The sequence below is a fragment of the Dermacentor albipictus genome, chromosome 2, assembly GCF_038994185.2.
Source record: "Dermacentor albipictus isolate Rhodes 1998 colony chromosome 2, USDA_Dalb.pri_finalv2, whole genome shotgun sequence".
In the NCBI taxonomy this organism is placed as follows: domain Eukaryota; kingdom Metazoa; phylum Arthropoda; class Arachnida; order Ixodida; family Ixodidae; genus Dermacentor; species Dermacentor albipictus.
Genome location: NC_091822.1, coordinates 97,351,888 through 97,374,468, shown reverse-complemented (window position 1 = coordinate 97,374,468; position 22,581 = coordinate 97,351,888). Strand labels below are relative to the sequence as shown.

General features: G+C 46.1%; 1 long non-coding RNA gene across 1 annotated transcript; it reads left to right on the top strand.

Annotated features, from left to right (window-relative positions):
• The first annotated feature begins 3,467 nt into the window (after positions 1-3,467).
• LOC139055483 (uncharacterized) lies at positions 3,468-21,358 on the top strand. Its single transcript, XR_011511791.1, has 2 exons — positions 3,468-3,628; positions 21,179-21,358. It is a non-coding gene; the product is annotated as an uncharacterized lncRNA (long non-coding RNA).
• The last annotated feature ends 1,223 nt before the right edge of the window (positions 21,359-22,581 follow it).

Below are 22,581 nucleotides of genomic sequence, written 5' to 3'. Positions count from 1 at the left end.
ACAAGTCCGCCCCAGGAAGTGACAGAATAATGTATGCGATGATCAGACACCTACACCCTGAAACCCAAGAAACACTACTGTCACTCTTCAATTCTATGTTCTCCGCAGGCTACATTCCGATTGCCTGGAAAGAAGCAATCGTAATCCCCATTCTCAAAGAGGGCAAGGACCCTTCCTCACCCGACAGTTATAGGCCTATAGCTCTGACAAGTTGTATATGCAAATTATTTGAGAAAATGATTAACCGTCGCCTCATCCATTTTCTTGAAAGCAACAAGATACTCGATCCCTTACAGTGCGGTTTTAGAGAGGGTAGATCCACAATAGATCACCTTGTCCGCATCGAGACAAATATCCGTGATGCCTTTGTCCATAAACTGTTTTTCCTGTCCGTATTTTTAGATATGGAGAAGGCATACGACACAACCTGGCGCTTTGGAATCCTCCGTGATCCGTCTGAAATGGGAGTTCGAGGCAACTTGCTATGCGTCATTCAGAGTTACCTCTCGGATCGCACTTTCCGTGTTAGAGTTGGTAACGCTCTGTCTCGTCCATTTACGCAAGAGGCTGGTGTTCCACAAGGAGGTGTGCTGAGCTGCACTCTCTTTATTGTCAAAATGAACTCCATCCAGACTGCCATACCACGTAATATGTTTTATTCTGTATACGTAGATGATATCCAGATAGGTTTTAAATCATGTAATCCAAGTATCTGTGAGCGACATGTGCAGCTTTGCATAAATAAATTATCTAATTGGGCGGACGAAAATGGTTTTAAGCTAAATCCGAGAAAAAGTACATGCGTTCTGTTCTCTAAAAAGAGAGGTATACTGCCGGAACCCGTATTCAATCTCAATGGAGAACGGTTATCTGTGAGCTGTGAACACAAATTCTTAGGGATCCTTCTAGACAGTAAACTAACCTTTGTGCCACACCTGAAGTACCTTAAGGCAAAGTGCCTCAAGACTATCAATCTGCTGAAGCTCTTATCACGTACATCTTGGGGAAGCGACAGACGGTGCCTTCTAAAACTTTACAAAAGCCTAATATTAACACGGCTTCACTACGGAGCAATAGTCTATAATTCTGCCGCACCCAGCGCTTTGAAAATGCTAGATCCTATTCACCACTTAGGTATCCGCCTTGCTACAGGCGCCTTTAGGACTAGCCCTGTGCAAAGCCTCTACGTCGAATCAAACGAATGGTCATTGCACTACCAAAGGACATATTTAACTTTCTCCTACGCCCTGAAAGTTAGCTCAGATGTTAAACATCCTTCCACTATATGCGACTTGTCCACTGCTAGGCTGTTTCGTAACCACCCGGCCACAAGGCCTCCTCTGTCCCTCCGGTTGGAAGCGCTCTCAGAAAACACAGGGGTCCCTCTTTTACACAATGTCCTAATGGCTCCTACACGGCTTCCACCGCCTTGGGAGTGGCAGACTATAAGATGTGACATCTCCTTCTTAGAAATATCGAAACAAGCACCTGAGGCCCACATACAATCGCATTTTCTAGAACTTAAAGAGAAGTATTCCTGTGACGAATACTACACAGATGCCTCAAAGTCTCCTGCTGGTGTTGCGTACGCAGCTCTCGGACCCTCATTTTCAACATCTGGACCACTAAACCCACACACTAGTATCTTCACGGCAGAAGCGTACGCTATACTTTCGGCTATTAAAAACATAAGGCGCAGAAATATCGCTAAGGCTGTTGTATTTACAGACTCATTAAGTGTCGTGAGAGCCCTAATTAGCTTGCGAAATCATGGTAATCCAGTTTTGAATGAGCTGTATAGCTTGTTGTGCTTCGCGTATATGTGCAACCAAGCGATTACCCTATGCTGGGTACCTGGCCATAAAGGTATAAAAGGCAACGTAGCTGCTGACGAAAATGCTACGTCAGTGAGTTTTAGCGACACAGATGGAAATATCCCCATTCCTGCCACAGACCTAAAGCCCTCTCTGCGCCGTAGATTGAGGAAACATTGGCAAGCAGAGTGGGATACACAAACATTGAATAAGTTACGTATTATAAAACCAAAACTGCAGAATTGGATAAGTGACAAAACAGCACGGTACAAAGAAGTACTTCTTTGCCGATTAAGAATAGGACACACTTTCAGTACTCACTCCTACCTCTTGACTGGCGGGGATCCTCCTACTTGTAGTAGGTGCGGCGATAGCCTAACGGTCCTCCATGTTCTTATCCAGTGCCCTGCAAAAGAAACAGAGAGGAAAAAGTATTTCCCTTCTGCATATCGGGAAAATATACCACTTCACCCTGCATTTTTTCTCAGTGATGAACCGCTTTTTAAACTGCAAATAGTTTTAGATTTCTTAGCTGAAACCGACATTCTGAAAATAATTTGTCCAAGAAATTTTAACACGTGATTACCAGCCCTTACATTCAAGGGCCGTCTTAATGATTTCGTGTAACTGTTGTCTCGTTTTCATATGCTTTTATCAAAACACAACTGCCATCGTCCACGTCCATAACTAATCAGTGTCATTATTTTACTAGCTATGTATTTACGTCATTTACAGCGAAAGTTTTTAGGCCCTTATACAGCCATGTCACACCTACCATAATAAATTCACTGTCCACGCCATTCAGAATAAATCCTTTAAACTACCATTTGTCATGGCGCTCTTTGGCCATAACTGGCCCTTGCGCCATTAAAAACCACATATCATCATCATTAGCGAAGTTCGCGAAACGCGCCGTTGCCCGCGCATTCGTGCTAATAAAGTGCAGGAAATAAGTATTGGGAAGAGGGGAATGCTTGGAATTAGAATGTGTTTGTTGTATGTACGGTATTGCTTGGGATGAGTCGAGTATTTTCTACGCCGTGTGTGTAAACACGAACTTCTTTTGTTTGTAACGCCGCCCACTCGCCACTTTCGCACGCTTCGCCTCTACAGGCACAACTCTTACATGTTAATACCAAAACAACGCTTGTAATTTTTTCAGCTCACGTCGTCTGGTGGAGCTCCCTGCGGAAACTACTGCTTACCTGGTGCCACAACGCTGGATGAACGCACAAAAAGCCCGCGACGAGCATTTACAAAGAATAAAATAAACGTTAATTTTTCCTCATATCACAAGGTGTCCTGCGTCCTTATGAAATTGTACGTGGCCCATATTCAAATGGAGGCTTGTTAAGATCGTTCGCAATCAATTTTACTTAATAAAATGATTTGCAAATAATTATTTAATAAATAAGAAAGAAATATTTGGTGCAAAAGCAAAAAAAAACTGAGCCGGTGAGACGCGCACGAGCTAATATTCAAAACGCGCGCGCATAAAACCGGAACCGGAAGTGTGCTTCGGGTTTTAACATCCACGGCTTGGTGCGCTGCAGTCAATTTGGCCGCTGGGCTCTATGGCAGTGTCCGCTCTTGTTGTAGTCCTTTCTTTATGATTCTCTGTTCCGGAGCCCGTTGGTCTTCTTTCTCGTCATGCTGTGCGCCTGCGCGCGTCACCGTCCGCGCAGTACAGGACACATGGCGACGAGGATGGGATCGACGCAAGTGGCTTCCCGGCACCACGGCAGATGCTAACAAGCGCGGCAGTCAACCACGCCAGGGCGGCGGAACCTCGAGGCAACGGCAACATGTCAAAGGTGGGAAGAGTCGATTGCTTCTACGCGAAGGCCGAAAGTTTTGACTCGTACGTGGAATGGTTCGAGTTGTACGCGCATGCAAGTGAAGTAGCCGACAGCAAGAAATTAGCCGTATTCTCGACGGTCGTAGGACCGAAATCATAGGAAATACTGAAAAACCTGCTCGTACACCCATGCGCCGTCCAGTAAAACGTACGATGAGGCTAAAGCGGTTCTGAAGAACCATTACAGCCCCCGAAAAGCCATCCTAGCGGAAAGCAGATTAAACCACCGCGTACAGTTTGAACAAAAAACGTGACAGACTTCATACTCCAGCTGAAGAATTTAGCCAGAAGTTGCGCATTCGGTGGCTTTCTTGATCAAGCCTTGAGGGACAGGCTCGTAGCGGGGCTGCGATGCGCGGGCACCAAGCGGGAGCTGTTTGCGGCTCACGCCGGGGTTCTGACCTTTGAAGGGGCTTGCAAAATCGCTCTGAACCGCGAAATGGCATCGAATCAGTCGCAACAAATTTAGTTTTATGAAGCAGCTCGTCAGAGGGACCTGACAGCTGAAAGCAGGCAAATATGCAAGCTCTCGGGCCAACAGTTCTCCGTCAGACAAAACCGCAGGCGAGGAGCCAGGACAGAACCGGTAGAATGTTTCTGATGTGGAAAAAACCACTCGGAAAGAACATGTCGATACCACAGGTACAAGTGCCACAACTGTGGCACGCAAGGTCATCTCAGGACGGTGTGCAGAAGGGGAACCGAACTACGCAAAGAACTAAATTGGGTGGACGACTCCGCGGAAGAATCGGATAATGATTTGCAGATGTGTAGTATCGCCAACAAGTCCGCGTATTATGTTACCGTGGATGTAGAGGGCCACAACGTGACCATGCAAATAGACATGGGCGCCTCAGTGACGGTGATGCCAAAGGCAATGTCCGCTCTTGTTGCCAAAGCCACAGCCCGACCGGCTCAGCCCTCAGAGCCAATCCTTTTCCCAAGGTTACGGATCCGTTTTGCCGACTTCCCTTACCTACATTGGTCTATCGACTACTGTTCACCTTGGAGACCTGCTGCGGATGTGGGTACGGTCCGGCGCGAAAATCACACTCCCTCACTCGGATTTTCAAGGGCCGACAGGAGCGCACCGGACAGCGCAAGAGCCGCACTGCTCTACGACGATCGACTCTACGACTCTATTCGACGATCGCACTGCTCTACGCACTGCTCTACGACTCTATTTTCGACGATCGCCGACTGTGTTCGCCGCTATTGTTCTGCTATAAGTGTAGCCTGTTTTGTGGGCACAGGTTCGCCCAATAAAAGTTAGTTTTGTTGTTCACAGTATTGCTACTGTGTTATTCAACGTAACCACCACGTCACATCTAGTGGAGGTGCTTTACGTTCATGTACAGGACGCCCCCGACAAGCCGTAATTCAAGCCCGGACCGCAAAGACAACACCAGCGCCGTCCCGGAACATCGAGCAAGCCGCCGGCTACAGCAGCTGCCCCCGGAACACGGAATTCTACCAGAGACGACCAAGAAGAGTGTCAGAGAAGTTCGTCCAGAGACGACCAAGAAGACAGCCCCAATGGCAGCCGGAGCAGCCCCAATAGTTCTGCAGCAGCGCAGGGAGCCACCAGCTTTCCGGGTCCACAAATGTGGAACACTGGGGGCATCCAAAAAGGGATGCCCCCAGTGTCGAAAGGCTCCATAGAACAGTAGAACGGTCTCGTGATCTGGTTCGTTCAGGATTAACTCAAACCAGTCACTACAGTTCATTCCCTTTCCAATCAGTTCTGCGCGAGCTTCAGTTAAAAACCGCTCAAAGTCGCTTGAAATTCGAATATCCGGTTTGTAGGCTTGGCATAGTTGAATGATCCGGTGGTTGGCGTGTGGTTCAATCAACTTGACGGCTGCGTAACAATCATTGCCACAACTTGCCATGACCCGGTCACCGGCCTGATAAAAACGGTCCAAGCTCCGTAGACGATCTTTGCAAGTCTCCGTGTCGGGTCGACCAAGCAACGCTAGTTTAGAACAGGCACGCGCCGCGTACAAGTCTTTCACCATAAGGAGCATGTTACGGTCCAACAGAATTTGCTGGCGAATTAAAACCAAATAACCTTTAACAACAATAACGTCACCATAGAGAGGAGCATGACCCTTGGCCAGAAATCTTCCCTCTGGGTGTTCCGTGACCTTCCACCTTAAATTGGTGGCGGATTGGAGACGAAGGTTCCTCCTTTCCCGAGGATGTGAACTGTTCATCATCAAGGTCAAACAATGTAGTACCCAGAATGTCTCAATGTCATGGTACACTCGCTCTGAAACCTCTCTTAGGTTAGAGTCCCGCAGACAGGGCAGCTTCTTGAGGAGCTGGTAGTTTGGCAGGGACACGTCTGCCCATCTTTTGAAATACGTAGTTAGAACATTGAAACACGGATTCCAGTACATTGCTGCACCCGTCAAAATTTGTGTTAAATGATGTGGCAGCTGAGTACTTTGGACAAGAAGATTTCCTACCCATTTGTGGAATGCCTGTGAATCTTGGTAAAGACCCCAATGTATTCCTTGTTTAGACAACAATTCTACTGCCGCAACTGTGTCTTGCTTTGAGCGAAATCGAAGAGGGAGCGGGTCATTCGATTTCAGAGCGGCGAGGGCAGCATCGACTTCATCTGCTATGAGAGGAGAGTTTAAATTATAGTCAACAGAGATGATTTCGTCATAGTCCTTTTTTATCCAATCCGGGGGATCATTAGGCAGACGAAACTCATCCGCATCCAATGGATCTTGATCAATCCATTCTTCTTCCAAATCCCACTCTGCATTGTCATCGTCTGGATAGTCAAACAATATCGATTCCTCTAAAAAACTCTCCATGATGGTGAGGTAACCATGCCGGGTTTAATTGGGATCAGACCTTGCCGCCTTCTGCCTGTCCCTTGCTCGGGTGCTCCGGTTGCGCGTGGTGCGTTTTGCGGAGGATTGGAGTCCACTTCTATGGATTATAACATAAATGATAATGGATTATAACATAAATTACCACAGTTCTTGTGGTGTTGCTGGCCACAGCAAGATTTAGTGTTCAGGACGATTGGAGAGGACCAGCGCGGGAGGGGGAGCCCCACCGCACGTCGGTCCTTGCAGCCCTGCTCTGGCCTCCCCAAGACGTCATATGGGTGTGAGCTGTCTTGAGGAAAGCTATTGTGTAGTGTGTAATATTTATCTTATTACGCTGTGGCCAACAAATTTGGCACGGGGCGCCCTTCAAAATTCGGACAATCCCCGGCATGTTCGGGTATAGCCGTCCCCGCGTCCAAGCGGGGCCAGCGGCGGAAAGCGTCGGGCGCAGCGAGCTGCTTCACCCACACGGGGTAGAAACAATGGCGCTCGTCACCCTCGAACAATCCGGTAATGATCCTTCCGCAGGTTCACCTACGGAAACCTTGTTACGACTTTTACTTCCTCGAAATGATCAAGTTTGGTCATCTTTCCAACAGACCGGCGCAACCGAAAGGCCGCGCCGGACATCGGTCCGAAGACCTCACTAAATCATTCAATCGGTAGTAGCGACGGGCGGTGTGTGGACCCGGTGCAGTGCCGTTCCTGCTTCTGGACCCCAGCCCGACCGGCTCAGCCCTCAGAGCCAATCCTTTTCCCAAGGTTACGGATCCGTTTTGCCGACTTCCCTTACCTACATTGGTCTATCGACTAGAGGCTGTTCACCTTGGAGACCTGCTGCGGATGTGGGTATGGTCCGGCACGAAAATCACACTCCCTCACTCGGATTTTCAAGGGCCGACAGGAGCGCACCGGACAGCGCAAGAGCCGCACTGCTCTACGGTTCAGCAGAACCGATCTATCAGCAGAAGTGGGCGCACCTGCCCCTGAAGGCGGTGGCTGATCAGTTAACACCGTACACGGGCGAGCTTGTCCCAGTTCTTGTTTCGGTCGATGTGCAAGTACAATACAACAAGCAGATTTGCGCCCTTTCCCTGATAATAGTCGATGATGCAGGAAAGCAGTGGTCGTGCCTACTGGGAAGAAAGTGGCTGAGTCCACTAAGGGTAAATTGGAACGAAGGCGCTGCCATAGGGTCAGTAGACATTGTAACTGAGCTGAGACAGGAATTTGCGCCTGCTTTTTTCGAAGCAATTAGGACCAATTTTCGGGTTCAAAGCGCAAATGCTAATAAAACCGGACAGCAAACCCGTGTTCTGCAGACCACGTAAGGTACATTTCGCTCTTAGTGAACCAGTCGGAAATAAGCTGAATACTTGGGAGGAAGCCGGCGTCGGGAAGCGGGTAACACGGAGCGATTGGGCAACACCCTTGGTCGCTGTGTCAAAAGACGCAGGGGCAGACGTCTGGCTGTGTGGTAACTATAATCTAACTGTGATCCCCGTGCTGCAAACAGAGTATTACCAGCTTCCGCTACCGAAGACTTGTTCGCAACTTTAGAGTGCTTGCGTTTGTTTTGGTGACGCGCGCAGTACACGACACACACATGCTTATTGCTAAATGAAAATTTTTACAAGCCCCCTAAAAAACATGGAAAACACCAAATGTCATGACCTGAATATTTTTATTGATTTCTTAAGCGGAACAACAGTTTTCTATAAGCTTATCGACACGATACTTCTCATCATATGTACTAAGTTTTTGTCGGTTGTGGTAATTATTTGACGTGTTATCATTACTTCAATATGCAATTTTCTGCTGTACCTTGCTTTGATGCTACTTTTTGCCCCCCCTTTATCTTCTATTCCCCAGGGAGTTGTTGCGTCTCCTGCAATCTGGCTCGCCCGCACGCAAGCTAAGCGCTCCGGTGGTCGGTGTGGTTGTGGAATAATATCGGAGATGTTGCGAGCGGGGCGCTGCCAACTTATTTATGACGCAAGGGTTCATGAAGCACAGCAGCTCCACTTTTCAGCAGGCTCGGTCACAAATGCACCGGCTACGTGCAACATTTATACCAACGCCTTTCACGTCTACACCTTTGATGCAATGGGTATGCGCCCCCCTTCAACTTACGTCTCGCCCTCTTGGGTCCCTGAGTGTATGCCACTGAGTGTGCGGCAAACGAGGAAACAATTCGCGGTGTTCGCGCCCACCGACGTTTCTCGTTTCGGAGCCCACGCCCAGACTTATCGGCGGTGCCACTAGATGGCGCAGCGCGTCGATAAACACGCGCGACAGAGAAGCCCGGTGGCCGCATAACGCGTGTCTCAGTACTCACTCGCTTACCCATGCGCCGTGCATTTCGGAGGCCACGAGAAAGCTGCGAACCCGCCGTGGTTGCTCAGTGGCTATGGTGTTGGGCTGCTGAGCACGAGGTCGCGGGATCGAATCCCGGCCACGGCGGCCGCATTTCGATGGGGGCGAAATGCGAAAACACCCGTGTGCTTAGATTTAGGTACACGTTAAAGAACCCCAGGTGGTCAAAATTTCCGGAGTCCTCCACTACGGCATGCCTCATAATCAGAAAGTGGTTTTGGCACGTAAAACCCCAAATATTATTATTATTGAGAAAGCTGCGATAGATTTGATGTTGCGCTGCGAAGCCCGAGACCGCGGGCCCTGATACCGGCCACTGCTGCCGCATTCGAACAGGGGCGAAATGTGAAGGGGCCCGCGTACCGTGCATTGGGTGTACGTTAGAAGACATCACGTGATCTAAACAATCCGGAGTCTGTGCTATCACTGATAATCAGCCTGATAATTATATCGTGTTTTTAGCACGTCCATCCAAGGAATTTCTTTATTTGTGCTGTTGCAATAGATTTTCGCAGGGCTTTTTTGTGACAAACGCATTGGTTGTCTGTAACAAAGAAATTGACCAGCCATTCCAATCTGTGCTGGTGGCTGATCAGGCAATCTGTAGCACATAAAACAAGGTTAGACAAGGTTACATATACTTATTTTCGTAATTTCGCATTGACAGTGACGATAGCTTTGTGATTACCGCGATTTAGTTAATTGGTGTGCTTGCGACCTTAGACAGAATCGTGGCGAATTCTAAATCTACAGACGACCATTGTTGAATACCTTTGACTTGGATTGGTCTGTTCCAACGAACGAAACTCTTGTAGCACAAACTGAGTGAACCAATTCTTGTCCGGGTATTAAATCGCCCCATTGATGTCTCCAACGATGATCACAGGTGTAGTGTGCTCGCGGCTTACGCATGAAAAGTGTGTGGTCATGAACTTATCGATATCAAACTTGGGTGTGCCTTGAGATATATACCCACTGGATATCACAATTCTGTGTTTCGTTTGTGCGGCAGGCATCCCAGATGGCAGTGGCATTGTCCTCTTGCAAGTTAAGAGTGCGTGGATCTAAATAAATTTTGTCCTTTGCGTATATGCCAGCGCCTCCCGCTCATGAGGCCATGTGCTGTTTCCAAATATTTTCACTTCGAACATCGACTGTGGGTCTTCATTTGTATATTGCATTTAATTTTATGAATGCTTATAGCGGTGGAGTGATTGAAGCCTCCTTCGCCTCAGCCATCCGTAGGCACCATATTTCACAAACACGAGGATCAGCCCACGCTCACCATTTTTATAGTTGACACACGGACATTAAAAATGCGTGAAACCGACGGTCATATGCAGCTTCGCAAGAAAGCAAATAGAACAACGCATATATGCAAGCACATGTTTTTTACCAGCCCGGCTCCACAAGTCACTACTGACAAAATCTACACAGCACACTTTCGATGGTGTTGTGAAAGGCCAGCCTATCCGCAACACGAGAACCAGATCTTTCTTGATTGCCGCATATTTAGGGAATAAATGGAGATTGACTTGTGGTACGCTTCAGATGTAGTTGCTTTTGAACTTCTGTATCTTGCTAAAATGATGCGTAAAATAAAATAGAACGATGTAGTCAAGGATGCTACCATGATCGCCTGAAGAAAGGAATCCAGCGGGCTTCAACGACGCGCCACCTGCTCCAGACTCCCATGATCTGAAAAAAAAAACAATGCTGCTAGCTGTGATGCGACAACTCAATGAAATGCGCATGCGCAATGTCTTAATGTTCGCTCGGACCCGTCAAAGGAGGGCGAAAGGAGAGGAGCATGATGTCACCGCCGCTTTTGTTTTGTTTGTGATTTACCTTTTAAGCTATTTGACACGGCCGATGTGAAGAACACGGTGTTTCCCCACCTCCTTCCATTTTGCGTCAGTTACATCATCGGAATTAAGTCACGCGTAGGTCCGGAAATGTCAAAATACCCAGATGCGGGTAAAACAACTCCGTTTTTCGCATCATATTAACACGTGTTCGCTGCTTATTCTTTTTACGGTGACCGCTTTTGAGTTTCTGGCCATTGTTAAAGCCACCTCTCAGCGCAAGACACGGCTGCATATATCGGAAGATTCTTCACTGTTGTCACTGAACCATCTGTGATCAGACTGCATATGCGCGATGCGAATAGTGGTGTATATTCTAGAACGCACGCGAGCACCATTGATTTTACTGGAATTCTTCGACGAGTCATGCGTGAATAGCCGGCGCACTGGACCCGTAGTTGACATGACCAGTGCAAAGCTGACACACAAATTGCCAGTTGGATGTCAGCCCTTGTCCTTATCGCTTCTCCTTGTGTTCTGCGTCTGCGTTCGCGCTGGTTATATATGAATAAGGAATACCAACTTGTCCAGTGTCACACCTTCCTTGGGCCACAGATCAGATTTCGACGATCGACGCCTGTCCTGGTCCCTATATTTCCGACGGAGTCTAAGTTGTTTTGTGGGCACAGGCTCACCCAATAAAGAGTTCATTACATGATGACGCCTGTCAGGCACGTACCCAGGGGGGGGGGGCGGGGGGGCCCGGGCCCCCCCCCCGTAATCAAGTGGCCTACCCCCCCCCCCCTCCCCACCCACGCCACCACTCCTCACACATTCCTAAAGCGTCGCCAGATCAATGTTGAGACTTCGCAGCTGTTCATCGGTCAGCATTATGCTGCCTTTTTCACTCCTTTTAGCTGGCAGTAGTTACCGGCATCTCTTGTAATGTGAAGGACAGTTTTATCATAGATTCCGCACCCGCGCGATTAACTCGAGATGCGTTCAGTTGTCACCATCTACTCAACCGTCACGCACATAGCGGTTGCTTTTGTTTGTTCAGCCTTCTTTGTTTAGGCTGATCCTGGGACCAGGAGAGGGATGCGGCTGTTACTCAGCTGGTCTGTACTCTCATGGAATGAGTTGCGGTCGGGGAAAACGCCAACTTCGTTTAACTTACCCCTTTGTTTCAATGTTTCCTTGAGTTACGGCTCGCCGCGACGCTGGCAGATGCCCGGAACCATCTACACGTGATATTGGTTAGATAAGGTGGAAAATAAAATAATGTGAAAGAGCGTCCATCATGAAACCCTGCAATAACCCTTAAACCCATAAGCAAGATGACTGTCGCCCGTTACCTCGTCTGTTTTTCCCTAACTGTATAGCACTTTTCGTGCAAAATTGGCAAATGGAAACAAAAATCGCAAGGAGTTGAGAAATTAAGCGATCTACTAAGGGAGAGAGCAAAGGCAACAACCAAACTACAAGCAAAAGCGAATAATAAAAAGTTAACCGTTGTTTATGCGAACATTTATGGATCAACATCTTTTTATTTAAAAAGGAAGTAGAGAAAACGCCGCCGGAAGTACAGAACAATTACTTGTTTTGAATGACGCTTCTACAGTTATCGGTCGAACCGCCTCACGTAGCCACTTCTCTGCTGTGCTTATGTGGGTGTTTTTCTAACCTTTTGCAATGAGCGCAGTACGTCTAGAATGGCAGAGTCCTGCGATCTACGCGGTTGTATGGGACTGGCGGCCGCACAGCGTTACGCAATTCGCGGAACTCTCAAAACTGATCAACAAGACGAAAATAGCTGATATTCGAAACTATAACATGAGAAAGACTGAAGAAGCCGTAAAAAATGATCGCAGCCTGAAATCAACAAAAAAGAAACCTGGCATAGGACAAACCATGATGTATGCACTAAAAGATAAGAAGGATAATATCATCAGCAATCTGGAAGATATAGTAAAAGCAGCGCAAAAATTCTAAGCTGACCTGTACACAGTACCCAGAGGAGTCACGATAGTTCACATAGAAACAGTAATGAATAGGATACAGAAACTCTCCCATAACTAGCGATGAGGTCAGAAGGGCCCTGCAAGACATGAAACGACGAAGAGCGGGAGGATAAGGTGGAATAACAGTCGATTTAATCAAAGATGGAGGAGACATCATGCTAGGAAAACTGGCGGCTCTTTATACGAAGTGTCTATCGACTGCAAGGGTCCCAGAAAACTGGAAGAATGCAGACATTATACTAATCCACAAAAAAAGGAGACGTTAAAGAATTGAACAATTGTGAGACCATTAGCTTGCTCCAAGTATTATATAAAATATTTACCAAAATAATCTCCAATAGAATAAGGTTAACGCTGGATTCTGTCAACCAAGGGAACAGGCTCGCTTCAGGAAAGGATACTTTACAATGGATCACATCCATGTCATCAATCAGGTTATAGCGAAATCTGCAGAGTACAATAAGCCTCTCTATGTGGCTTATATAGATTACGAAAAGGCATTTGATTCAGTAGAGATACCAGCAATCGTAGAGGCACTACGTAATCAAGGAGTACAGAACGCTTACGCAAAAATCTTCGAAAATATTGCTATATGCGTGAGGTATTTGTTTGTTTGAACGAGGCGCGTAGGCGCCATCACCCCAGAAAATAGGAGGAAGAACGAACTGGGCTCGCGCTGTGAATCTAACCGGTCAGCGCTGCAACCGTTGTTGTAAATATAACCTGTAAATAGTTTCTCGTCTTACTTACTCATCCTTCGCATTAGAATATCTACAGAGGTTCTACAGCTACCTTAATTCTACACAAGAAAAGCAGGGAGATACCTATAGAGAATGTGGTCAGACAGAGAGACACAATTTCTCCAAAGCTATTTTCTGCGTGCTTAGAAGAATTCAAGCTATTAAACTGGGAAGGCTTAGGAGTAAAGATCGACGGCAAATATCTCAGCAACCTTCGGTTTGCCGATGACATTGTTCTATTCAACAACAATGCAGACGAGTTACAACAAATGTTTGGAGACCTTAACAGAGAGAGTGTAAGAGTGGGGTTGAATATTATTATGCAGAAGATGAAGATAATGATAAATGCTGATAATGATAAATAATGATTAATGGTCATTATGTAACAGCCTACAAATCAATATAAAAAAATCAAAGGCCGTTGTTTTTTCTGCAAAGAACAGATCTGTGTCATGCATCGATTTAAACATAGGTTCCCATTCGCTTCAAGTAGTACAGGAACACAAAATTTTGGGTGTTGTATTTTCTAGTCACATGATGTGGAACTCGCACATAAACCTTGTTGCAAAGAAATTGTCTGCTGTATCTGTGTTATTTAGATGCCGTCATATGTTCCCACCTCGTGTAATGTTCCAGCTTTATCATTCCCTTTTTCGGTCGCATATAAACTATTGCACCTTAGTATGGGCTACGACTACACAACGTAACATTAACAGGCTGTTGCTGCTCGGAAAGAAAGCTATTCGTTGTATTCCCAATGTTCACTATTTGCACCCTACAAAACCATTATTTCAAGAAAGCAGAATAATTAACGTCAAAAATCTTTACGCATACCGTCTTCTACACCAATTACAATTTGCAGATAACAAAACCATACAATTCCTAAAAAATGTGTCAGCCCTCGTAGAACGCCCTCGTAGAACGACCCAGCACCCGTGTAACACGAGGATCGGAAAAATGGATGATAAGGCACCATCGAACAAACTACTTTATGCAAACCCTGATATACAACGTACCCGCGCAATTAAATCAACTGCAGAAATGTGTAAATGGAGATACGGTTTTATCACGCACGCTATTTCGCGATATCTTTGTCTTTGATAAATTTCACCTGACTGTTTAAAATTTGCAAATTAGTTGGTTTTCATACCTAATCACAATGTACGCATCACATGTATATTCATTTCATTTCTTTTAAGTTGCACGTGCACATTCTTTACTGTTGTTTAACTTCCTTTTAATTATTGCTTTTAATAATGTTCATTTTTAAAGTGTAACAATATATATTTCCGTGGCGCTAACATTAACCACCCGAATTTCAATGCGCTCTTAATGATTATGTATGTATAAAGATCTATGCATGCCCAGGGAAGTGGATATGTACCACGTGTTGTACTACTGCAGCTACTTACGAAGCTTATTGTTTGCACTGCGGATGTGTGCGATGCTGATGTTGCCTGGTGGTGGACCCCTGGCCTCGTCAAGCTGTATGTTTACAGCTTTCTTTCCAGGGTGGCCTTCAACACTGTACCTTGTACATGTTGTAAATAAACTTGACTTGACTTGAAATAGCCGGGCAAAGGAACAAGAGATCAGGATTACCAGTCGGCCACTAGAGACTGTGAAGGAGTAAGTTTACCTAGGTCAATTAATCACAGGGAACCCTGATCATGAGAAGGAAATTCCCAGAAGAATAAAAATAGGTTGGAGCGCATACGGCAGACATTGCCAGCTCCTGACTGGAAGCTTACCATTATTATTGAAAAGTAAGGTGTGCAATCAGTGCATTTTGCCAGTGCATATGGGGCAGAGACTTGAGAGCAAGTTAAGGACCACGCAAAGAGCGATCGAATGAAGATTGCTATACATAACGTTAAGAGAGAAAGAGAGTGGTTTGGATCAGAGAGCGAACGGGTATAGACGATATTCTAATTGACATCAAGAGGAAAAAATGTAGCTGGGCAGGTCATGTAATGCGCCGGTTAGATAACCGTTGGACCATTAGGGTTACAGAATGGGTACCAAAAGAACTGAAACGCAATCGAGGACGACGAAACACTAGGTGGAGCGATGAAACCAGGAAATTCGAGGGCGCTAGTTGGAATCGGTTGGCGCAGGACAGGGGTAATTGGAGATCGCAGGGAGAGGCCTTCGTCCTGCAGTGGACAAAAAGCAGGCTGATGATGATGACGACGACGACGACGACGATGATGATGATGATGATGATGGGGGTGATGATGATGGGGGTGGTGGGCCCCCCCCCCGAAAAAAAATCCTGGGTACGTGCCTGACGCCTGTACACCCACGGTCTGTTTCTTCCCTATCACTAGTAGCAGAACCTATCCCCATCCTGCTTCATTTGTTACAGTCTCAGCTAGTATTGAACCCTTACGAAATATTTTTTACACTTGAAAGCTCTCTAAACTGTAATATATACATCTTCCATGTCATGATAAACTTGTGGCATAAATGAATTTTCAGAACGGCACAAAATATATAAATTATTAGGGCACCATTTGAGATACGTCACCCACATTCTTCAGGTAGAACACTGCAAAAATGATTCCTTTACCAAGACATTCACAACACCTTTGGTTAATGAAGCCTTTCGAAACTGGGTACTTAGGAAATGGTGACGCTAACGCGCTTTACATACTCAAAAATACTACGGTCAATACACCATTAAGGAGAATTACCGCTTTGCGAGGTATGTGAATTATTTCTTCCAATGGCACAGCTGGTATAAAGGCCACCTGCTTCTTGCACTATGACGGGTTCTGCGTGTGGAGGATTGACACCAGCTTTTGACTGTCGAACCATGCTTGAAGTCCGGGACCAGGACCACCTGTGTAGAGAGGCGTCCGGGTAGATCAAGGTCTCTGGGGACTTCCTGTCATTTTTAACGCGATAGCGTTAAGGAGCTCGTGTCGCAGAAAAGCCGGTGTCGTCGGCGTCGGGTGTCGGCGTCGGCGGCGTTGACCGTGAGCGATAAATCACGGCAGGCGCTTCATAAATAAAAAGCAACTTCCAAGATTGGCCCGGTGGGAATCGAACCCAGGTCTCCGGAGTGTGAGACGGAGACGCTACCACTCAGCCACGAGTTCGATGCTTCCAAGCGGTGCAAACGCGCCTCTAGTGAATGCGGTGTTGCCTTCGAAACGAGCCGTGGAAAGTTATACTGCGGTGTATATCGGTAATTATGAACATGTAACGTACAGAAGTCACAATTACACGAGTTGCGAAGTGCGTTTCCGCTGCATTTCTTCTGCGCTTTCCGCACACGCAGAGCCATCTTGCGGCAAACACAGAAGACCCCCTCCTCTCAATGTACGGCGCTGCCCCGACAGGAGGAGCGCCGCGCGCGCATTGGGACCGCTGCCAGGCGCGTCGCGGGACTCCCTCTCCCCTGACGACGCTTCGCCGTGCTTCCGGTTTAGATTACTATCTATCTCTCTGGCGGCGTAGATCGTTTCCCCTCCGAGACACCGAGTTCTTTGGTTCGTTTCGTTCGCTCAGGCGCACGTTTCGTCGCCGCGCCGAACGCTGCGTTGCTTGACGCTCACCGCGTGATAGGTGGGCGCTAAGTCCGATGCGGGGCGCATCGTAAGTGATTGCTGTGCCGTAGCGCATTGTCTTATACCCCTTGGCGGGTCGACGGGAACGCTGTCGCGTCCCACTCTTGAAGGCGAAGCTTAAGCGTCCTCCAATTTTTAAGTTTATTTTGTTATGGCCCAAAAAATTGAAAATGACCTTCCAGTACTTGCCGAAAGATTCTTATAAAATGATTCGGATTAAAAACCATGGTCATGTGTACGCCTTTCTTGTTCTTACGCTCATCCGACGTCAGAGCCTTGCTGTTGTTGAAATCTACTTCTTTTTTTTAATAGCATGGTTTCTCATTAGCCATAATATTGCTCAAAATTTGCATGCAGTTATTTTTTTAGATGAAGCTGTGTAAATAGCTAGTGGAACTTATCGTCAATAAACGCCTTATCGTAGCCTAAGACTGGCTACGTACGAGAGGTCAAATCGTGAGGAAAGTCAAATGTTCCATATTATATGCCTTCAGCAGTGGCGTCGAAATGGAGAAGGCTGAGCCTGTGTATAGTGCAGATAATCGGTAAAAATCTTTTTCATCCTCCTATATCTGCATCATTCTATTGCGTGAAAACTGTAGCTGCCGAGATAACAATTGTGATCGCGGAATCAGAAACATCCTCTATAGTTACAGAATATCATCAGCTAGAAGCAATCGTCTATGTTCTCAGACGCAAAATAGAGGTGATGTACCTACTTTCGCGAAGCATTTAAGCAACTGTGAAAGCAGGAAATCATGTGAAATTAAAATAAATTGTTTAACGTGTGATTTTACTTCACCTGTGAAGAAAAAGAAGTTGTGTTGGATATTTCAGTATTGCACCACTGCTTCCAGTGAGTGTTGACAAGGTCCGCACGTTGTGAACCCCGAAAACATAAAATTGTGCAGATCGTATGCACTGTGCGAATCGATGTAAGCGAAGCTTTCTGTGCTGTTTGCTTTATGGACGATATTTAGTAGTGATGCTGAAGGCGAATGTTCAAATTTTCAACCTGGTATTAACACCAGAGTGGTGACTTGATGTTGATGTGTTAGACTCAACACAAAGGCCGAAGAGTTTGCTTGAAGTGTTGTTGAGCGCCATATTTCATGACCACTGAAAGGATTGAACATGGTCATTGCCTCACATGGCGCATCGCATCGTGGCAGAAACCTTAAACTTGAATTTGATTATAGGGCAGTGCCTGCCGAAACCACAATCTGATTTTGAAGCAGGCCGTAGTGGCGCACTCCGGATTAATTTCGGCACCGTGGTGTTCTTCAGCGTGTCCCTAATTCAAAGTGCGTGAGCGTTTATTTCGCCCCCGTAAGAAAGCGGCTGCCTCGGGCAAATCTGCGACCTCCAACAATGCCATAGCCGTAATGCTATCGCAGCGCACATAAAAGTGTTGGTATGACTTGCGACCACTTCCGTTCTGTCGCCTAGACACTTGCGCTGCGCTTCAATTATTGCGATTATTGCGACTCTGCTTCTGCACGCCTTGCGCAAGTTGTCCGCTAGACATATTTGCACTGCTTATTTTTCCTAAATAGCAAAATTGCACCGTACCGAACCTCCAACTTAAGTTTATCTAGCGTTTCGTTGCCGTCTCGCGTCACCTTTTTCCCATCTCTACACCCCCCCCCCCCCCCCATTTCATTGGTATGGGAACTGCGAGCGAAAAGGTGCATCGCTGTTATTCACTCGATTCACGACTGCATCGGTTCAACCCATTCTCTGCCTTCTGTCTCCACTCCTCTCTTCCATTCTATCTAGCTACCCTCTGGACTTAGACGTTGGTAGAACGGTAAATGCTTGCGGCGGGTAACGGTTAATTGCAGCTGTCTAGAGGCTAACTTGGTGACGACCTGGTAGTACCAGAGGGCATTGTGCACATTCTACGCGGTGCGGCCCAAACAACTTCCTCGCGACTCTTCCCTGCCACGATTCTTCCTTGTATATACACGCTCTGAATCACTCCCGAACAGTAGCAGCAACAGCAACGGCAGTGGGAAATTCGCAAGAAAAGACTACGAAAGCTTCACTTTCAAACTCACATAAACATAAATTTGTATTTCCTACTACACGATATGTGTTTCTTGGTTAAAGGCAGCAATTAGTACAGCACCTAAGCACGAGTAAGTCCCGCATACCGTAAACTGCTAAAATGAAGAAACAGACACCATATCACACAATGTATGGTGAATAAAAGCATGAATTTATTTGTCCCTATACAGCACGTCCTCCAACAAATGCAACAATGAATGAGGAAATAAAGCAAAACGTCATGTGACCATTTTCACTCTCGCACTCTGGCGACACGTGCAACATTGGATGCCTTTCGAGTCCCGTCATGCGCGGTTGAGAGAATGTTAATTTCTAGGCGCACTAATCGTCGGCCATGGCCATGACCTCCTCCATGAACCCGTCATCCACGGTAGAATCGTGACATGTTGCGGGACTGTTGGCACCGGACACCAGGCCGTGGTTGACATCCAGTTTGTCCTCATGTGACACTGTCTCCGCGCATTCTCTGATGCTTCCTCCAACAGCTGCGTCCCTGATACTATGGCATCGCTTGAATCGCTTCAGAGGAACACCTGCGCATAAGCCAACAAATGGCATGCCATTGGTTAGGCTTATTGAAGATACCAATTTTAGAATTCAAGGCAGTAACATCTCGCAAAATCACAGCAATTGTACAAGAAACAAGAAACAATAGAGAAGGAAACAAACTTATCAACCGAAGTAAGTTTCTATCGCGGTCAAAATGCGTTCTCTGCATATTATGGAGGAAGTCACGAAATATTTTATATTCTCCTTAACTGCGTAATTAGACATGCTAATTACCATACTTCGCAAGGATTGAGAATAGGAAGAAACCTACAAAACAAAAAAAATTTCTCCGTCTAGGTTAATTGCGCGGTTCATCCACACGCGTTACGCTTAATAGACAGAGAGAGAGGTGAAGCTGTTCATTGAAATACAGATGATTCTGTCAGTCTATAAGCACGAGCATGCATGCTATTCTGCCTAGTGAAGGGGAAAAAGCAAAAATATGATCTTGGTATTTACACGTGGAGCAAATAGGACGGGTGTTTATGTAAACATGCTATAGTTTGCAAATTACGTCGTTGTTTTCAAGGAATGTAAAAAGTGAAAAGCACATACCCTATTTATCTTCCTAAATCTAATGATTCTCGGGAAACAGTCTATTCAAACAAAATAGTACATTATCTCGTCTCTGTGATCTCCACATTCCAATAAAATGTGTTACACAGTTTCGGATGCACCACTGTTATCACAATGCAGGAGCTTGGTCAGTCCAAGCTGGTGTATCTCGTTAGGTTTTGGTGAACACTGCGTTCAGATGAAGTCGATCATATAAAATCTCGAGATGACGGGGAAGCTGATGGGGGAGATTGCGTCCCGTGGTGGCGTCAGCTGACGTCTTTCTCCTCGTTTCCTCACCCGCCTTATGCCGTGGCAACATGATTAATAAAAAATAGGTCCCCTCAGTTAACCCCCTTTGTTCACATTCAGGGTTAGACAAGGCTAAATATATTTATTTTGATTATTTGTCAGTGGCTGTGACGATAGTTTTGTGATTACTGTGATATACAGTGATCGGTTCGCTTATGACCTAAGACCGAACCTTGGCGAATGTTAAATATCTAGACGACCGTTGTGGAATATTTGTGTGGTCCTTCAAACCAAACTCTTCTAGCATCAACTCAGGTGAGTGAACAATTTCTTGCCTGGTTATTAACTGCGCACATTGATTCCTCCAACGATCATCAAAGGGGCTGTGTCATCACGGCGTAACCATGCAAAGTATGCGGTCATGAACTTCTCGATATCGCACTTAAGTGTGCCTGGAGATATGTACACAGTGGATATCACGATGCCGTCTTTTATTTGCGCGGCACATACGTTCCTAAATCCGATGACATTGTTCTCTCGAATGCTAAAGGTATATGGATGCAACATTTTTTCTGTCTTTTGTGCATATGGCAACGCCTTCCACTCGTGAGTGCATGTGCTGTTCAGAGATATTTCCACTACACCCATCGACATGAAACAATTCATCTTGATTTATGTATTTCACGTATCGTTTATTACGACTATTTATAGGGGCGGAGTGCTTCAAGCCTGCTTCGCCTCCACCACTGGTCAGCACGGTATCTCGCAACCACCAGGATCGGCCCACGCTCACCATTTTTATTGACCCCGCACGAACATGAAAAACCCAATAAACCCATAGCCTTATGCTGCTGCGGTGTAGAAAGCCAATAAAGAATGCAGCACATGCAAGCTAATTTTGTTTTCTTACATGCGCAGCTCCAGAAGTCAATGCCGAAAAAATCTACATTGCACACTTTCATCGGTGGGGTGAAGCGGAAGTCCATTCGCAGCTTCATCACCAGTTCTTTCTTCATTGCCGCATATTTCGGGAACGAATGGAGGTTGACTTGTGCTACGCTTCACGTGTACTCACTTCTGAATTTCTTCAACTTATCCAAAAGACGCGTTAAATAAGAAAGAATGAGGAACCAAGACTGCTATCATAAGCGAATGAAAAAAAAAAACAAGAAGGCTCCACCGACGCGCTACCTGGTCCATACTCCCATAAGCTCTAAAGAAAAATCACCGCTAGCTGTGGTGCGACAACTTAGGGAACTTGTGCATGCGCAGTATCTGAATGCTCGTTCGGACGCGTCAAGTCACCTTCACGGCAGAACAAGTTTTCCTAGAGGTCATCTACAGGCGTCCGGCAGCAGGTGGAAAGCAAACCTGAGATTCGTGTTCCCACTGCGCGCCCCAATGAACAAAAAAAATATGAAGGATAAATTTTTACAAGATAAAATGGGTCCATTGTGCTTGCTATGGTGGCGGTGTTACAATTGCTACAATAACGAAACAAACCTTTATTGCGTGAGTGAAATGAACGCGCTTTCAGAGAAGGTTTCAACCATCGGCGCATGTCCTGGTTCCGGAATGTAGCTTGTTTTTGTGGGCACAGCTTCACCTAATGAAGAGTTGCTTTTGTCACACGCCATGTTGTGCCACGGTCTGTTTGTTCCCTGTTACTGTTAGCTGACCGTATGTTCATGCTCATTCATTTGCTACAGTATCCACTAATCATAAAACCCTTTCTTAAACACTTTTGTACTCTTGAGAACTTTCTAAACAGTTGTTTACCATCCTCCATGTCGTGGGAGACTTTTAGAGCTACACAATAAATATAAATTATGAAGTCCCCCTTGGATATTCATCACCTACATTCTCATAGTATCTTCAGCTTGAAGACTGCAAGAATTAGCGTTTTGGCATAGATTCACAAACCATTTTTTGGTGAAGCATTTCGGAAGTGAATTATTTTCGAAATGGCGCCGCTATAAAGGTGATTTCAGTTCTCAAAAATATTACTGTCAAAACACCCTTAAGGAAAATAATTGTGTCGCCAGGTATGTGGATTATTTCTTTGCTGTCTGGTCATGCTTGAAGTCCGAGAGCAGGAGCACCTGTGGAGAGTG